Source organism: Urocitellus parryii, chromosome 1, assembly GCF_045843805.1.
Source record: "Urocitellus parryii isolate mUroPar1 chromosome 1, mUroPar1.hap1, whole genome shotgun sequence".
NCBI lineage: Eukaryota > Metazoa > Chordata > Mammalia > Rodentia > Sciuridae > Urocitellus > Urocitellus parryii.
In genome coordinates this window covers 223,909,704-223,920,297 of record NC_135531.1, presented here as the reverse complement: position 1 = coordinate 223,920,297, position 10,594 = coordinate 223,909,704, and the positions used below count along the sequence as shown (strand labels likewise).

Genomic DNA, 10,594 nt, shown 5'->3' with positions numbered 1-10,594 from the left:
TTAAACTTTCTCTTCTGACCTGCTTCCCTCCGCACAGAAGAGCTCAAGTTCAGGGTTTTTTAAGTTTATTGTTCTTGAAAGAAAGGGCAAGAATAGATTAATGATCTTGGAGAACTAAAGTATTCTCTCTACCTGGGGCTAGGTCCCACCTTACACCTCAGGGTTGTCAAATGCCAAGCAGGGATGCATATACAACTTGGTGCTGTAGACTCTTAGCAGAGATTAAAAAAAAAAAAAAAAAAAAAAGTAAAGCTGTTGACACAGAGACTGGCCCATGGCATCTGATCAATAACTCTTAGGTAGCATTACTACTTCTACTACATTGTGAATGTGAATAGAAGTACCTATTTCAGGGTAGCTGTATTTAGGTAAAGTGCCTGACCCAGTGCTTATTCAAATCCACATGGTTATTTTACCTCACTTTGATAAAAAGGCATTACGTTTCATCTTTATTTGTATGACTTCAGAGATAATTCACCTATCTCTATAATTTTAGTGCAGAAATTATTGGTGTAATACTCAAAAGTAAAGCATAGTTTAGCTCCAACCTGTACATTCAAACCACTGAATAAATTACCAAAAAGTGTCTATCTAGTGAGGATTTGTTTTAATAATATGAAGGGAAAAAGCCAAATGCTCTTAGGCAAATATTACATCACCCCAAAACAACTGGCTTTTATTAAACTCTATGGTTTCATTTTTTAAAAATAGATTTGAATATAAGCAGAGCATGATATAAAAATGTTTAAATAGCACTTAATGTTTTTCTGATTATAAAACCAATGCAGGGGCTGGGGGGTGTACAGCTCAGCGGTAGAGTGTCTAGCCTGCACAAGGTTCTGGGTTCAATCCCCAGACCTGCAATCCACACCTACCCCCCCGAAACCCAAAAACCTAACACATGCTCATATTAGACAATATGTAACATAAAGAAAAGCACATGAAAAATAAATAAGTAAAACCCACCCAGAATACCATTGCCCAGTAATAACTTCAGTTACTACTTCAATTTTTCCTTTTAACTTTTTTGTGCACATATATATTTTATTTAATAACATTTGTATTTGATGGCATACACATTACTAGCATTCCTTTTTGCTTAACATTCTCTCGTGAACATTTCCCCAATGTCTTTTAAGTCTTCAAAACATTTTAATGGCCATATAATATTACATAATATATAAAACACACTTTATCCATAATTTATTCAACCAGTCCCCAACTGGAAATTTCCAGTTTTTGTCCTATAATTTATTGTATCAAAAAGACATATTGCTCAGCACAAGGTTTGGCATAAGCCTTAAATGATGAAGAGTAACTATAAAAATAAGGTTTTGACAAACATCTTTGTAAATAAATCTTTGATGGCATTTTTCACTCTTTGAAATCTTAGGACTATGAAAACATAACTTCAAAAGGCATTCTTTGTGTTTCAAAGACAAACAAACTAAAATTCTGAACTGTAAAATATTAACTCTTTGGAAAAGTACCAACTACAAAATTAATATTGATTGTGTGCAAATTGTGAACTTACCCAGAAGATGCTTTCTTGTTAGTTACTGTGAAACACCAAGAATATTTGAAGCCTATTAACTTTGGCTTTTACCTCTAATTCTTTTCAGGATTTGCTGGTTTTCTCAATAGGGTGAGATTGTTTGAAGTCTATGCAAATTGCCTTACTTCCTCTACTCACAGTAAAATGTTAACTACAGTATTTTATTTCCAGCTTGCCTCTTGTAAACATATGGCTTTTCTACATTTCTTTCATTTATCTTTTTGTGTGAAGCATTTTTTTTCTCTTCACACTTATTAAACTGAAGACAGATACCTCCCTCCCTTTCTTTCCTTCCTCTTCTCCTTCTCCTCCCCTCCCCCTCCTGATACTGGGGATTGAATCCAGGAGCTCTTTATCACTGAGCTACATCCCAACTTCTTTTTTTACTTTTGTACTTTGAGATAGGGTCTTACTAAGTTGCTGAGGCTGGCCTCTAACTTGTTATAAGTTTGCACCACAGCACCTGGCTAGATTTCTTTCTTTTAAACCCAAGTTTAATCCTATAAAGCACTGAACTTAGTGTAGTTTTGGTCAAGAGATAGGTAAATTAACTAGTACATTTAGGAATAAAATTTCATAATAGAGATGATTTATTAAAAGCAATGGCCACCCCTACAACACATACTCTCTTATCCCCCACCAAACTCTATTCTTTGACAATTGTTTTTTTTTTTTTATATTAGGTCAACCTATATGAAATTGTCATATATGGATAAGAAATGGGCAAATGATGGCAACTTCATATGGCTCTATTTATACAAATACTTCATGAATTGGTATATATTTTTCACCTTTCTCCAAGTATTGAACTTCCTGATTACCATATTGAGGATATCCTTTACTTGCAGAAGACTGTGTTTGTTTTCACTTTCATAAATAATTGAATCTAGTCCAGAGGGTGCCATAAAATGTTTATTATTTTGGAGACAGTAGAGGGAGCCTGGAGCCAAAACATTGTTAATGTAGACATGTAAATGATTGTCTTTGGATTCTTGAAGCGTGAATGAATTTAAATTCTAGTATATATGTAAAATAGCAACTTTTTTTTAAAAGTTGGTTATGCTTAAATAATCACTCGAAAACAATGAGAAGGCAGTTGACTGCCAGTGCAGGATGAACTTCATAAGGGTTCACAATAGGATCAACTGGAATCCTTTTCTTCTGGGCTCCTATCTGAGTAATGTCAGACATAGCACATTGCCATGTTGACACGTTTGCACTGTACAATGTCCCCCTTTTCAGCCTGTAACATAGATCACCCTTCCATTTCCATGACATCATATCACGATTATTTTTTTCTTCAGAACTTCAAAATACGTTATCATTTTCAATTTTTTGTTTTAATTTATAAACATGGTTTAGTTGAGTGCTTCCTCCAGACATGCAGAGAGGGCACTTTGATCTTGTTTCAATTTACATCTTTTTAAGAAGGTGTCTAATAAATGACCACTTCCTTCACAGACAGAATTTTTGCTAACCTTAATAGAAGTACTGTCTCTGGCTGACCCTCTCTTCAACTATCTTTATCTTTGGTCCAATCTTTTGTTAAGCACCGCCCCCACCGCGCTGGTGTTATGAAGGGGTTCCTAGGGTAATTGGTGTTGTCACCACTATTCTTCACTGCAGGTAGTGTAGGGAGGACTCCTAAGTTTTTGAGGTAACACAGATTCCTAAATCTAGAGATAAGATGGGAAAGAATGAGAAGGACATGAAGAAGCGGGGGAGGAGAAAAAGAAAAGAAAGAAGAGGAGGAGGAGAAGGTGTATATGTAAAGATATTAAATGTACTTTCTAAAGAAAATCAGGTTCTTGCCTACCCAGAATGCAAAAACACAAACAAAAAAGAAATAAAAGTAGGGTAGCTGGTGTGGGCATGGGTATATCAGAGCATAACTCTCCAGTCTTCAATTTTTAATTTTTTTTTTTAATTTTGAGACAGAGTCTCATTAAGTTGCTGAGGCTGGCCTTGGAATTGCAACCCTCCTGCCTCAGCCTCCTGAGTTGCTGGGATTGTAGGCATATGCCATCCCACCTGCCAAGTGTAGCCCTCTTAGCTCTGGTACAAAGGGATTCCCTCACAGTAAAGACTAATTCTTATGCTGTTAATTATAAATCTAACATATTCATAATTTATGAACTTTTCCATTGACATATATTTAATATGTCCATCACTACAATCAAGATAAAAAAAATCATACCTCTTCCCTCATTTAACTTCCTTCTGTCCCTGCTCTCACCCTGAGCAATCACTGACTTGCCTTCTGCCTATCAGGATAAGTCTGAATTTTCTATAGTTTTATATAAATTGAATCATACACTATGTAATCTACTTTGTATGACGTCTTTTACTTAGTACCATAATTTTGAATTTATTCATATTGTTACATGTATCAATAGTTCATTCCTTTTGTTACCAAGTATCATTCTGCGCCGATACATATACCACAATTTATCCATTAACCTGGTGATAGACATCTGAGCTTCCAGTTTCCTCCTCCCTCTGCTATGGCCTAAAAATTCTTTCCAGGCAAAAACTGGAATATTATAGGACTTAATGTTTTTATTTATTTTTTATTTTTAATTAGTTATACATGACAGTATAGGACTTAGCTTTTGTTTCTGGCCTTTTAGGGATCATTTTCTTTTGTTGCCAGATACACAATATCTTGAGAACTAAGATTCATTAGAAAAAAAATTTTTTTTTTTAATTTTTTCAGGTTAGAGGGTAAGTTCCTTCCCATTACTCCATCTTAGCTGAAAGCAGATTTCATATTGCCTCACTCTTAAATATGATCAAGCAACCAAAGATTACCAGATATTAGAGATAAGACAAAAACGTATCATAAACTAATCATAATAAACTAATAAAAAATTAAATTGTCAGCCATTACCACATCTTTAAATTCCCAAAACCATTTGACCACAGCCTGGTCCAGTGCAGATCTCTAGCTTCTTCTTGCTTGAAGCAGCAGACTGGCTTGGGGAAACACAGGTAATTAAGGGAATGAAAGAAAACAAGTAAAAATGCTAGGTACCATCCTCAAAGTGATACAAGAAAGCAATATATTGCATCCATTAAAGACTAGCAGCATGCCATAACAAATTATAATCAATCTAAAGATAAGAAAATAGTCCTTGAAAAACTATAAATAGTGTCTGCTAAAGAATTTTATTAAAAATTTGAATACATACAAATGGCCAACAGGTCTATGAGAAAAAGCTCATTAATAATAGTCAACAGGGAACTGTAAATCAAAACCCCAGTGAGATATCACCTTACATCTGTCAGAGAGGCTATTTAAAAAATTAAAAACAGCAAGTATTGGTAAGGATGTGAAGAAACTGGAACCATCACACATTGTGGGAATGCAAAATGGTGCAGCTGCTATGGAAAACAATAGGGAGGTTCTTCAAAAAATTAAAAATAGTACTACCATATGATCCAGCAATCCCGCGTCTGGGTGTATTAAGGACCTCATGCTGAGTAAAACAAGTCACCCCCAGTTATTTTTATTTCGAGACAGGGTCTTGTGGAGACTAGCCTTGAATTTGTGATCTTCCTACCTCAGCCTTCTGAGAAGCTGGGAGTAGCTAGTACAGGTATGTAGCACTATGCCTGGAGTTTAGTCTTTTTTTTTTAATCACCTACAAAAGAATAAGGCTAAAGTCAGGCTTCTTATCAGCAATGTTTAATACTAGAAAACAGTGAGGAATTCTTCCAAAGGTCTGAGAATTCAATATTAAGTTAATGTAACAACAGGATGAAGACACTCCCTAAGGGACCTCATATTTAACAATTGTTTGATACTATCAGACTGAATCCATTGATGCCTCACCTTTTCATTGAGCCCTCTTCCCTTCCCACAGGTCCTCACAGTCCTTCTGACTTGGCTTATGCTGTGCTTGATCATCTGATCATCTTAGTCATTCCCTAGCATGTACCTTCCTTTCCTTTCTCATGGGTAAGGAACTTGTCGATAATTATGACATACCAGCTCTAGAGAGTATTAGCAGTTAAATATTTATATAAAAGTGTATCATGGCAGAATCTAGTAGTATGCTGTGATTACATTTCCTTTCTTGTACAGTCCCTGCCCCTGCACTTTTCACTGTCAGCCATTATACATCTTTAAATTCCCAAAACCATTTGACCACAGCCTGGTCCAGTGCAGATCTCTTAGCTTCTTCATGCTTGAAGCAGCAGCCTGGCTTGGGGAAACACAGGCAGCTTCACTTCACATTCACTGTGGCTAACCTCCAGGAGTCCCTCTGTACCGCCCTGCTGTCATACTACAAGAGCTTGGTCCCTCTGCTGTCACTCTCCTACTCCAGTGGTCTTCAATTTGTGGTGCTTTTCAAGAAGAAAATAGTTTAAGGGAATTGGTTACCATATCCTCAACATCTGTGTGGGCTTGTTCCTACAATTTTCTACAATTGCATTCACATGGAAAATTTCTCTACAAAAGAGAGGCAACCTTTGCCATCTCCAGTCTCACAGATGGCCCCAGGGTATATACCTCCTGGCTAAATCAAAAGGCAACTCCTTTTTTTCTGTAGATCAAGGCATCTTCGACTTTTATACTTCCTGTCCCTTTTCCATTCTACATGTATTTTCCTTAAAGTGAAGCCAGCATTGGAAATAGGGTGACTCCATGGACATTTTCTATTTGGATACATCACAGGGCAGGATGATAGATAATTCATGATAATTTTTGCTGAAAGACCTGGTCTCCATCATCAGCCTTTTCTCAAGAATACATCTTTCTTCCCGAAGAGTCCAAAAGAGCAAAGAGAGGATCAGTGAGAATATTGATTGATGAACTATTGAATATTGGTGGGAAAAATGGTTTTTCAAATGTATGTAAATACTAGCAAATCTCTTAAACTATTTTTAATACTCATCCTCGGGGCCATATCATTAGGTGGAAGGAAAAGTCTTTGAACAGCAAATCAGTGTTAAGTGCAGTGTACCTGGAATGATTTCTGGGACTTCTAGTTTTTAAAAGATACAATAAATGAAAGCTACAGTTAAAACTGCTATGTGATTTCTTTCAGATTGAGTATATATTACTAAATAATGTAGTTAGTATTTATTTTATTAAATCATACCATGAAATTCGTATTTTAATTACAGGCAATCCTCATCTTAGAAAATATTAATATTGTCTACCTCCTGATAAAGAAATGGTTGTTACCTTCAAACTAATGTTTTTTAGCTGGCTGTACATTTCTACTTTCTAAAACAAAAATATAATTATGATTTGGTGCATAATAAAATTAATGGATTAGTTCTAATTTGTATTCAAATATTTAAGTTAAGTCATTCTCCAAAGCAGGATACCAGCAATCATTTTCATGTAAACATACACTTAAATAAATAATTTAAATTATCGAAAAATAATAGCACTATGTGGGCTAATAGACTATTATTTAACAGCATATTGTATTATAATGTAAGGGGGGTCCGGCGGAGCGTAGGAGGGAGAGACCACACAAGAGACTTACTCCATGCAATTGGCAAAAGGGGATTTATTGGGGATCCATTCCAGCGCAATGGGGCTCCGTGCTTACTCAAGAAGGGAGAGCAGCCCAGAGCCCAGAGCAAAGGTCAAGCAGAGCTTAAGTACACTTTTTGGGGAGGGCGGGAGGCTTTGCATACATCAGAACAAATCATCATGAGGCTCGAGGAAATTGAACAACAACTCTGAGAAGTGATTGGCACATTCATTGGTGGGAACAGATCGGGCGGGGGTGATTGGTCATTCGTAAGCGGGTTACACATTCAAACTGATTGGTCCGGGCCCTGTGAGGAACTGCACAGGGCCCTAGGCTAAACGGCCAGTAGGGCGTTGTTTTAACTATCTCAGGAATCTGGGTGTAACAGAGGAACTTAATAATACCTAATCTTTTACATTCAAGCTTTCCAGCTTAGAAACTTTACCCTTTCAATATTGATAAACAATGATAGGATTAGTTAATAATTCTATTAGAAATTGTTGGGCGTCGGCGGCGGCGGCCGAGCGGCCTCGCTCTGCGAGGAGGCCCGGCTGGCGAGGAGGCCCGGCTGGCGCGAGGCCGCAGCCAGGAGCCCGAGGCCGGGCCTCACGCTGAGCGGTCTGGGCCGTGGGCTGCCTGCGGCCTGGGCGGCGAGGCCTCCTCCCGGATGGCGGGCCGCCGTGCCCTCGATGCGGGTGTGGGCTCTGCGGAGCAGGACGCAGGCTGGGCCCGGGCGCGGGCGGGATAGGAGGCCGACAGGCCCGCTCGCCCGCGCAGGTGGATGCGGCTCCTCGGCCATGGACGCCCTAGAGGAAGAGAGCTTCGCGCTGTCCTTCTCTGCATCCGATGCAGAATTTGATGCTGTGGTTGGATATCTAGAGGACATTATCATGGATGACGAGTTCCAGTTATTACAGAGAAACTTCATGGACAAGTACTACCAGGAGTTTGAAGATACAGAAGAGAATAAACTCATCTATACACCCATTTTTAACGAATATATTTCTCTGGTGGAAAAATATATTGAAGAACAGCTGCTGGAGCGGATTCCTGGATTTAACATGGCAGCTTTCACAACTACATTACAGCACCATAAAGATGAAGTGGCTGGTGACATATTTGACATGCTGCTCACATTTACGGATTTTCTGGCTTTTAAAGAAATGTTTCTGGACTACAGAGCAGAAAAGGAAGGCCGGGGTCTGGACTTAAGCAGTGGCTTAGTGGTGACTTCATTGTGCAAATCATCCTCTATGCCAGCGTCCCAGAACAATCTGAGGCACTAGATCCCATCTCCAGGCAATGAACAGGAACATTCTGGATGTCACCAGTCTGACAGACTCAGAGAGACTACAGCTAATGACGACAGAAGAGTCCATCTCAGAAAGACTCTGTTCTGCAGCCCTTGGTTTGTGTTAAGTATTGACAGGTCAGAAACAACATGACCGGACCTTTGGACCCACTTCTCCTGACAAGCCGTTTTGTATTAGTGTTCTTCCCCTCCCCACCTAGTCACCTCTCAGGTGCTTGGGTCAGGCCCCTCTGATCAGGCCCAGGTCAGCCATTCCACCTGGGAGCCCTTCCCTGGTACATATTGGTGTGCATAACCACAACCATGAACCCTCCTCTTCCCAGCAGGCTTTGCATGAGTCCTTTGTGCACTCACTGCTCTTTTTTACATGGGACATAGTTTCAGTCCTTCACCCTCAATGGGGTTTTTGTTTGGGAGTATTTATTTAGGGAGCTACTGGAGCCAGCTGCCTGTCCTGCGATTTCTGTGTCTCCTCTGATCACAGCTTGTGCTGGCTGTGGGGTCTACCAAGAGAGATGTCCTTTACCTAAAAGCTTCGTGTGAAAGTCAACTCCCAGTCTTAACATACCTGGTCCTTGTAACACTGTCTTCTGTTGGTCCTGATATAATCCCACTGTTTCTAGAAGTCTCTTTCAAGCATTATTTTTGAAAAATATTTTTATAGATGAATACTCAGGCAAACTTAGTGGATATGATCTTGGAACTTCCATGATTATCCACCTAAAGATCAAAGTATTATATGCTATGTGCTTTTTAGTCATTAGTGCTGTAAAGATAAAAATGCTTTTCATGTTGCTGCACCTGTTTCAGCAGCACCAGAGAATGTCTGCTGTGTGCTGGAACAGGCTGAAGCGACCCTGCATCATGGCATGTCAGGTGTGCTGTGCATGTTGGCTTAAAACCTTTTCTGTGTAAGCCAGTTGTTTGGTTTTTTTATTAGGGTAGGTAAAGACTCTGCGATTTCTTCTTCCTGTCACAATCTCCTGCCAAGATGGTGTTCACTGGTCTAGCTCAGCATGAGGAGGAGGCAGTGGACGGCTTTACTGGTCGTGTGTCAGCTTTGGTTTACTACATTGTTTTGTTTAGTACCGACCAGAAAACTTATGTGTGTCACATCCCTGGAAAGAAGGAAAAAACAGTTCAATTCCCCTGTGTACTTTTTTTATTTTACTTTTTATAGTGAAAATAAGAATCTGTGCTGACTTTTCACTTATCTTCTGGTTTTAAAGGATGAGCTATAAGCTGTGTGTTTTTCTGTACTAATGTGTCATTTATTACTTTTTGTACCATGAGTAAAATTTGAGGTGTTTTGCAAGAACCATCATTCTAAACAAAAAAAAAAAAAAAGAAGTTGTTAATAGCACTAATTAAACAATAATATTTTTTTGTCCTTTGATATATAACAAATTTATTTTAGCTCTTTTTTTTGATATTTAAAATTTTAGATCTTATTATTATGTACCTTTAAGATATGTAAACAAATGTATTTTAAAACGAGGATATAAATAACTAATTAAGCAGACATTGTTACCGCTGTTTACCAGTGATGAGTCCTTGCTTTCCCAAATGCTGAAGTAGAACACCAGAGAAGCTCGCCAGGCAAATTTAGAGTGGAAAGTGGAAGGCTTTATTAAAGGAGAGCAGAAAAGATCCTCCCAAAGGAAGAAGGGGATCAAAAGGCGGACTCCATGGAAGGGGGAGGTCTTCCCTTATTTATATCTAAGGTCTTCTTTTAGTCCTCCCACATTCCTGTCCTTTGTTTTCCTCTCTCCTGCAGTGATAGAATGCAGGTGGGAGGGCCAAAAGGTGGGAGATAGGTGGACTGATGGGGCAGGGAGGAGTAATCCGGGCAGGAAGGGCCTGGGGTGGTTTGATTAGCACCTCCGTGTTTGCTGGGAGCTACTTCATTAACAGTTTTTGGGGACATTGGGGAACGTCTTGGGGGGACATTCACATTTCAATTTCCCCAGGTGCTCTTCTGGTTTCCTGGACTCCATTCTCAATAATATCTCCATTTTCTTTATCGCATTCATTTTAGACCCGATTTACATTACTACATTAACTACCTATCTTTAAATCTGGGTTCAATATTACCTATATTTAATAAAAAAATAAAAATAACATGTTTCCTTCTGTCCTACGATGTGGTAAGTTATTTTCATTCTTTCTGTCTCCTTTTCTAATACTACTTCCCTGCATTGCCTGCAGTCTTTAGGACATCTGTCTTATATA

At 38.7% G+C, this 10,594-nt stretch overlaps 1 pseudogene; it reads left to right on the top strand.

The window, feature by feature from the left end:
- Positions 1-7,847: 7,847 nt before the first annotated feature.
- On the top strand, positions 7,848-8,336 carry LOC144254904 (ADP-ribosylation factor-like protein 2-binding protein pseudogene; annotated as a pseudogene).
- Positions 8,337-10,594: the final 2,258 nt, after the last annotated feature.